The following is a 10,160-nucleotide window of genomic DNA, read 5'->3' as shown; positions in this document are numbered from 1 at the left end:
TAAAAGTTGCTTAAGTATTTTGTGAATTAATTATAATTGCATTTTATGTTTTCCATTTATACTGTTTATTCAATCAATAAAATGCTGATTTTAGTATTTTGAAATAAGAATAGTTGTATTTTAATGGATATTAAGAACAAACTGATATTTTTACATATTTCTGATATTTTATTAAACCTATCAGTAAAGTTTTCATGTAGATACTCAAATATGAACAAGATACTTGAGATTAACCTGGTCTTGGGCAGCTCCAGTGACTCAGCGGTTTAGCGCCGCCTTTGGCCTGGGGCGTGATCCTGGAGACCAGGGATGGAGTCCCACATCAGGCTCCCTGCATGGAGCCTGCTTCTGCCTGGGTCTCTGCTTCTCTCTCTCTCTCTCTCTCTCTCTTTCTGTGTGTATCTCATGAATAAATAAAATCTTAAAAAAAAAAAAAAAAGATTAACCTGGTCTTTTTTGATGTATACATCAAATGAGTAGATGAGAGCATAGTAATTCTCAGGACACAGATGAAATTCAACAAAGTATTTCATGTTAAATTCTCATGACAGTTACGAATAAGAGGTGAAAATATGAATAAAAATCAGGGCAATTAGGTGAATTGTTCAATAATGGGAATCAAAGATTCTAATGAATGAGTTTATTTTAAGTTAGAATGAAACGCCTTGGTTCTGTCTTTGTCTCTAACAGAGTATGGGTGATTCAAAGCTGGACAAGGTGCTGAATGCATGAACTACTAATAAGATCTGTTTGAAAAAGTTTGGCTACTAGAACATGAACCAAATCTAATGGAATAAAAAGTCAACATTATCCTTTACTAATTCTAAAAACCAATCAAATCAGTAAGGATAAAATTCTATGAACAAATAGAAGGAACTGGCCAAAACTGATATTTTTATAAATTGCTATTTTTTTAAATGTAAAAGTAGTATGTGTTCATCAAAGAAAAATTAGCAAATGTAGAAATATAGAAAAGATACCAACAATAACGGTTTTATTTTTTTATGTACAATTTCTTTTTGGTTTTACATGTGAATTTATATTTTTCTACATTTTCCCACCAATATTTTCACTTTTATTTATGATTTACTTTCCTAATTGTACATTAGTTTATAATTAAACATAAGGTATGCTATATATATATTACATATAATTATATATCTATAAATAGGTATATATGGATATAACATTTCTGAGGATTACTTTGCTATGATACTGAACAGTAATAAACTCTGATGGCTGAAGTGTTCTTACAGGAAAATAGCTACAGTGAATTACTTTTGATTTCCGTAATAAGGGATGACAATAAAATAGTTAGCTTTTAAGCAACAGAGAGCTAGCATTAGAAAGGTGCATTAGAATAGTATAAAAGTATATTAGAATAACCAGTCAGTTATGGTTTGCTGAAATAATGGTTCTTACTAATATTTTTATGGCACTTTGGGACTTGTATAATTAAGATGTAGTGTTGTTGCTATGATTTAAATAATTATTGATTATTAATTTTACCTTTCTGTATCTTGGGTGAACTACTCTACCCACCAACATTTTCACATTTATATGTGTGATATAGTTTTCTAGTTGTTTCAGGACAGTTTGTGTTGCTGTGACCCTCACATGAAGAAAACCAAACAAACAACATTGCTGTAAAATTGTTTACAAACTTTTTCTTTCAAAATTTGCTACCCATTTCTCTATCGACTTCTGGACTTTGAAACTGCAGGAGAAAAAATCTCATGTCCAAAATATCTTATTCAGGTTTTCAAATCTCATCTGTATTATTTTCTTAATGTTTACTGAATTCTCCTTTGTTTTTGTAACACAAGCTAGTTTAGCAATATGGTCATAGAACAGACTGCTTTTCATTGATTATTACTGTGAATTAGAAATGCCGTTAAGTGTATACTTCCAGCTAATGAATATTGTCTTCATTAGTATTTTTAGGATTTCTTCTTCCAGAATAATAATTATTCCCATATTTTAATATCAATCCTCCATGTCTCACCTCTCTTTCTCCTATATGTTTTATATCTAAATCATTGGAGAACTTACTGGACATGCTTCAGGGGGCTTCATCAGGGTGACTTCATCAGGGTTCCTCTGAGAGAGCCAAATCATGCATACTGTCCATGAGATGTTTATAGTGTCTCCAAACTCAGTTTTGGTTAAATTAAAAATTAAAATATGTGGTATTTAAGAAAGAAAACAAGCAAAGAGATGAGAAAAGCGAGAGAGAGGTAACAGACTCTTAAGAGAAACAGACTCTTAAGAGAACAGATGGATGTTTTCTAGAAGGGAGGTGGCTGGGTGGTGGCGGCGGGGGGTGGGGTGGGGGTTAAACGACTGATGGGATATAGAAATGCACTTGTGATGAGCACTGGGTATTGTATGGAAGTGCTGAATTAGTATATTGTACACTTTAACAAACATTGCACTATTGGTTATCTGGAATTAAAAAAACTTAAAAAATAAAATATATTCATCCATGTGGAATTCAAGGTTTTTAAGTGATATTACTTAAAGCTTTTTTTTCTTAAACTTATACCTGTTTTTCCTTCTTTCTTTGATCACACTCTCAAATCCCTTATCTCTTTTTCATTTAGGACTCTCAGTCTCTTTATGCTCTTGTACTTTTGATAGGCAAATGGTATTTAAAAAAATAAACTATCAAAATCATTCAAATATTAACTATAGTTTTATAACTACTAATTATAAAGATTAATAAGTACATTCTAAGTGTTGAGATTTTGAACTTGCTGTACAGATAGATGGGTATCTCAAAATGGTCCTTATTATCAGTACTTAATTTTTGTTCCACTTGAGAAAAGGTTGTATGAGGTTTCATCATATTAAGGATGTTGTGTAGCTTTAAAAATGGTTTCTTTCTATATCTATTGTATCTACAATTTGACCAAAGGATACCAATTATGTGCTTTCCTACTCATAAGAGGATCTTATCTTTTATTGGCATGAATGTGCAGTGTGGAAAGAGGAATTGAAAAAAAAGGAAAGAAGAATTGAAGAAAATAAGCCTTCAGGGAGCTTACAGGCAATGGAAGATCATCAGATAATACTTTAGAGAGAAAGCAAACAATGAAACAACTCTAGCACTGTTTTTTAATAATATGCAAACTCATAGAGTATGAAGTAACTAGAGGAGGATGAAACCCATGCTTATTAACCTTTAGAATTTTGCATGAATCCTTAGTCGTTGGGGCTGCTGGGCAAAGTGGAAGGTTCAAATCTGGCCTAAAATTTCAGTTAATTATATTTTATCACAAATTTAATTACACAGTTTTAATTAGAGAAATACCAATATCTATTTGGCAGGTGGTTTAGCTGGAACTATTTAGTAATGAGAAAGACATAATGACCCCCAAAGCCAAGCAGACAAAAACAAATGAAAATTTCAAAAACCTAAGAAAATTGAACTTTACAATGTGATGAAAACTGGTTTTAATTTTTTAAAGTTTTAGGAAACTTGCATTTGTGTCCACAAATTTCTGCATATTTATAACATGTAATTTAAAAATTTGTTTTAAATGCCATTTTATTGGTTTTAAATGTCTGCCATATTTAATTATGGAAATAGCATTTACTTAATACTTAGGATGAATGAAATTCACAGTATCATTCTTGGTTTTGAGAGAATATCTCAAAATGCAGCTTTCCTTTTAGAAATTTTATAGCTTTATAGCTATTATTTTGTGTTTTAGAATGAGCGTATTTAATAGCTTCCCTAGAAAACTGTTTGGCTTGTACCATATACCATGCCAGTAAAGACCACAATTGTGAATTTATTTTCTACCTTATTCTCCAGTCCAAAAACCCCATTTCTGAATTGCTGTGTGAACAAACTTGAAGTCTCCATGAAGAGTAATAATACTTTCTCCAGTTTTTTCAGTACCTCAGAGGATAAGATAGGATAAGATTCAGAAAGTGAACCATTAATGGGGGGTATGTTATAACGATTACTTCAGATTGCACTGTATCAGGTACATAGAAGGTATCAACGATGCTGACAATATGAAGGAGATAATTGAACTTAATTATAGTATTCCTGTCAATAAATGTCTGTAGCCTTGTTATACTTTCATATTTTTTCTATAAAAAATAACATAAAAGACCATTAGGTAAATGTAGCTATATATTTGTCTCTGAGATATTCTACTTTTGCCTAAAAAGTACAGAACCAAAATATTTAACAATTAAAAATGGACATGTGGAAAAATATTAAAAAATGGAATTACAAAGAAAGTGTATAGGAAATGTTTTTTTGCAATCTTATAACGTGGAGACTTCTGTATTCACGAGACAGAAAATTTTATTTATTTATTTTTTAAAGACTTTATTTATTTATTCATGAGAGACACAGAGAAAGAGGCAGAGACACAGGCAGAGGGAGAAGCAGGCTCCATGCAGGAAGCTCAACATGGGACTCGATTCTGGGACCCCGGATCACGCTCTGAGCTGAAGGCAGGCTCTAAACTGCTGAGCAATCCAGGGATCCCCAAGAAAGAACATTTTAAAAGCATATTGAAAGATCTTAACTGGAAAAAAATATTTAAAAAAATAAAAGCATATTGAAAGATCTTAATGGTTAAAAGAAAAGCAACTTTATTTAAAATGGTAAATACATACAAATGAAATACCGGTAATTACACATGAAATATTAGAGGTTGTTATTGAGGCCATGTCTATGTGGATGTAGGGCTGTTAAATTTTATTTATATCCTGGCTTACTGTACCAAAAATATGGTAAAAGCAAGTATAATAAAAATGATACTCATAGAAGTAATAAGATCAAGTATTTACTGTTTTAGAAGTCAAAGAAAACTTGGTAGCTTTTTTTTTTTTTTAATTGTACTAGGAGTTCAGATTCCCATTATTTTACTATCTATATCAGAGCTTACTTTGGGACTAGACCTGGAAAACAAATGTGTTCTCCAAATGGGGAAACAGATATGGAAACATCTATTTATTCTTTAAGTCTTCTCAAAATCTCAGTAGTTTGAAGTTATAAAACGAAGGCTGTAAATATTCTTTCTCAGAAAGGTGAATGACTTCACTGAATTCTATTAATATTTATGTAATATCTCAATAAATCTATCCACTAATGAATAAATGACAAGCAGCTGTTTTGCATTGCTTTGAGGGAATATCGACTTTTAAGTGGTCTGTGATTTCTGTTGAAAATTCAGATCTGAACATAAAACAGATCCACATCAGTCTAATGAATACAATGACCCAAGAGAATGACTTCTACAGTTAAGAGATAAAAATTCCTTCCTCAAGTGAGGTTAGTATCACAATACTAATACAGAAATAAGCATATTAATATGTCTCTCTATTTAAATCTATTGACTTTAAAATGTACCGCATGAGTTTGGACAATTGCTGCTTTTTCCTTGCAGCATGTAAGCCAGAAGCCTCTGGAAAATAATTCTGTCCTAGGTTGTGTGTCAGTTTTTTCCCCCAGAGTTTTAAGGACTTCTTAAAAACTCTCTTGGGTAAATAGTGGGATAAGTTGGAAAGTCTTATACAGTAATATTTACAAAGCAACTTCTCGTATAGAGTCATGTCTCAACTCAGGGTGTATTGTGTTGGAAAATTTTTGTTGTGCTGCTATGTACCAGCAACTGGGAGTTGTAAGAAGAGTTTTAGAATTTTACTAAAATGTGTAGCAAAGGAAAGGTTGAAGAAAGGAAGATCCTTTTACTGGCCAACTATTCTCTGGGCCAACACACACTAGGAAAAGTTCTGTTAAAACTTTTTATATCACAAGGATTTGGATAAAGTTGGTCAATAAATACTGGTTCCAAAGTTAAGCCACATGCAGTGTAAAATGTATCCACTGATCATTAATATTTCAGATATTTATGCTACATTTGCAAATCAGTGGTCAGGAAGGAGTTGTTGCTTTGTTAAATCTTACATTCTGAGGTAAAATTTGAGCATTTTGAAATGCACAGTTCTTTAGGGTACCATCTTGAGTTCTGACAAATCTATACAACCTGTAACCAATACATCAATCAAGATAGAATATTGTTTAAAAAAAAAAAAAGAATATTGTTTCCCAACAGTGAATCTCTACCACTCCATTGGCAGCGATTGCTTGGATTTCTATTACGGTATGTTAGTTTCACTGTTGTTGAATGTCACATAAATGAAATCAAACAGTAGATTGTCATTTATCTGGTTTATTTCACTCAACATATTTTTTTTCACATATGTGGTTAGTATGTTATTTTTTGAAGAATGGCTCTGAAATGCTAAGACTGAGGTAAAGTTTAAAATAGTTTTATGAAAATATTTTTATTTTTATTTATTTTATTTTATTTTACTTTATTTTATAGATTTTATTTATAAAATAAATTTATTTTAATTAATTTATTTTAATTATAAATAAATGAGAGACATGAGAGACAGAGACAGAGAGGCAAAGACAGGAGGGGGAGAAGCAGGCTCCACACAAGGAGCCGGATGTGGGACTCAATCCCGGGATCACATCCTGAGCTGAATGCAGAGGCTAAACCGCTGAGCCAAACAGGCATCTCTATAAGGTTATTTTAGAACATATAGAATTTTGCCCACAGAGCTTATGATATACCTAGTTGACAGTAGCATCCATTTATGGTATTGCGTGAATCCATATTTATCCCTTTTATTACTGAATGGTACTCCATTGTGTACATAAACTGCAATTTGTTTATCCTTTTATGTTGATAGATAGTTGGGTGGTTTCTAGTTTTTAGCTATTATTAATAAAAGTGTTTTAAAAATGTGCATGCAAATACTTTGGTTGCTCTTTTAATTATTTTACCTAAATCTCCAGGAGTGGGTCATCATGTTGGTGTTAATTTAGCTTTATGAGAATCTGCCAAATAGGTTTTCAAAGTGGTTGTACTATTTTAAAATCCCACCAGCAACATTCTGCTTGCTTCACCAACTTGCCAAATTTTGGAATTCTCAGTTTGTAAAATTTAGCCATTTTAATGTGTGTAATGGTATTTTAATGCAATTTCAACTATATTCTTGATCACTGGAGATACTGAATACTTTCCCATGTGCTTATTGGTCATTTGTTTACCTTCGTTTGGGAGGTTACTGTACACGTTATTTATTTTCCAATTTTTTAAACTTAAATTTTTTTTTCAGAGGTGTCTTAGGTTCACAGAAAATTGTGAGGAGGATATAGAGATGTTCCACATACCTCCTGGCCCTACACCTCGTTAGTCACCTCTTATACTAACATCACTCATCAGAGTACATTTGTTACAATTGATCACTGCATTGACAAATCTAAGCAATCACCTAAACCCTTGTATTTAAGTTTAATTTGTTTGATATTAGTAAAGCCATTTAACCTTTCTTAAGTTTCAGTGATACATTTTTTTCATTCTTTAAACCTGCCTATCTGTGTCTTTAGGCTATAACTCTTATAAACTACTTTTAATTGTATGTTATTTTTTTAATTCTTAAAATACTGCTTTTAATATGAGTGTTTTTCAAATAAAATGTAGTACTTAGATATTGGGTTTGTGTTAGCTATTTTTCTGTTTCTTTTTTAACAATCTTTTCTGTTCTTTGGTTCTTCATTTTTGCTTTCATTTAGGTGATCTAATATGTTTCACAGTTTTATTTTAATTACTCAATTTGCTTTTAGCTGTGTCTATTTGTGTTTGTCTTTTTGTGGTTGCCGAGATGCATAATATGCTTCCTTGATGTATTACAGTTTACTTTGGTACTAAATACAGTCTCTTATACTTACCCATATATTTACCATTCCCAGTGTTCTTAAATCTGAATTTTCAACTGAATTTCTAAACTTTTTTCATCTGAAAATATATTTAGTCGCACTCTTATTTTGAAAGGATATTTTCAGTAGCTACAAAGTTTTAGGACATCATTTTATTTATTCAACACTTTGGAATTGTATTCTGTTTTTTTCTAAACAACATTGTCATAAGAAGTTAGCAATCACGTAACATTGTTTTGATGCCTTTTTGTGTGTGTATGATTTGACAGGGTTTATACATTATATTATGTTCACCACAACTGTAGCTTCCATCTGTCCCATTACATTGCTAATATAATATTGACTGGATTTTTTTTATTTTTTTTTAAAGATTTTTTTCCCTTGTGTTTACTTTGCAGGAATTTGTTGTGATGTGACTAGATGTGATTTTCTTTGTATTCTATTTTCCAAATTTTAGGGAAATTTTATCCACTTTTTAAGTTCAATTTTTTTTTTCTCCTTTGATGGTATATGTGTGGTGTTTGCATGTGTTTGCCTCATTCTCTCTTTCCCTAAAACTCCAGTATATATAATTTTGATCACTTGCTACTATGTTACTAAGGCTCCCTCCCCCTCATATTTTTTATCTCTTCAGGTTAGATAGCATTTACTACTCTGTCTTCAAGTTTTTGGCCCTTTCTTCTCTGGTCTTCAGTTGGGTATTTGTCACATCTAATAAATCACTGATACCAGGTATTGTGTGGAGAGTATGGGTTTTAACTGTTTCTTTTATCTCAAAGGTAATAATACTCTGTTGTTTGTCCACTGTCTGGAAACAGTTTCCTTATAAATATTTTTTCTGATTATTGAACTATAATTGATACACAAGTTTATTTTCAGGTATACAATATTGATATGACAAATCTCACATTACTTAGTAAGTGTAGTCATCACCTATCATTATACGATATTATTACAATTTTATTGACTATATTTCTTTTTCTTCTCTGTGATTTAAGTACAAGCTTCTAGTTATAAAATAATTATCAATCTACTTTACATCTTTCACCGTTCATTCACCTACCTCCCCTCTGGCAACCATCATCAGTTTGTTCTCTGTATTTAAGTGTCTGTATAAAATCATATGGTATCTGAATTTGTTTGCCTGACTTAATTCACTTAGTTAATATCGTCTCAGTCCATTCATGTCATTCCATATGGCAAGATCTTATTCTTTTTTATGGCTGAGTAATATTTCATTGTGTATGTATGTGTATATATATATATACATACATATATATGCCACGTATATGTGTATGTGTGTATATATATGTATATATGTACATATGTGAGGTAGATATATAGATGTGTATATATTACCTATACCTAGATATAATATATCTATATCTACTTACCTTGCATCTTTTTAAATCCATTCATCTATCAATGCACACTTGGATTCCTTCAATATCTTGACTATTGTAAATATGGCTGCAGTAAATAAAAAGGGTGCATATATCTTAAATTAGTGTATTTATTTTCTTGGGGTAAATGCCCAGTAGTGAAAATACTGGATCATTGAGTGTTTTGGGTTTTTGTGAGGGTTTTTTTTTTTTTTTTTTTTGGTATTTCTGCTTTTAACCCTTTTTTTTTTTTTAAGATTTTATTTATTCATAGAGACAGAGAGAGGCAGAGACACAGGAGAGGGAGAAGCAGGCATCATACAGAGAGCCTGATGTGGGATTCGATCCAGGGTCTCCAGGATCACGCCCTGGGCTGCAGGCGGTGCTAAACCGCTGCACCACTGGGGCTGCCCTGCTTTTAACTTTTTTGAGAAACCTCCATTCTGTTTTCCACAACATTGCAATCAATTTACACTTCCACCAAAAGTGCAGAGAGTTCTCTTTTATCCATATGCTTGCCAAGAGGTGGTGTGTTTTGTCTTTTTGATACTAGTCAATTTCCCTTACATATTTTATCTGATTTTATAGTTTTGATGTTTGATGTTTAAACCCAGTAACAGTTATATGCTGAGGAAGAAATCAGTAATACTGTATTTTTTTATGTTGTCTGGCATGTTTATAATGTTAAGATTGCTATTTGTGTATAGGTAAAGTTGGAAAAAAATCCATAGTACTAAGAAAAATAGTAGGTAAATGTGTTGATTATGATGTTTTGAGATTTAAAAAAATGAGAACTATGTGCTACGTTACAATATATCCTGTGGGATAATTAAACAATGGTACAAATACTTAGCTATTCACTGAGTTGAAAGTGGAATCCAGTTTCCTTCCCCTTGAATCTGCAGTGCATTTGGTGACTCATTTCATTATATGACAGAAAAGTGAAATTATGGGATCTCCAAGACTAGAACATAAAAAGCCTTGCAGCTTCTATCTACTAGGGCATCTTGAACACACTC

The sequence above is a fragment of the Canis aureus genome, chromosome 2 (genome assembly GCF_053574225.1).
Source record: "Canis aureus isolate CA01 chromosome 2, VMU_Caureus_v.1.0, whole genome shotgun sequence".
Classification (NCBI taxonomy): domain Eukaryota; kingdom Metazoa; phylum Chordata; class Mammalia; order Carnivora; family Canidae; genus Canis; species Canis aureus.
Note: the sequence above shows the minus strand (reverse complement) of the source record.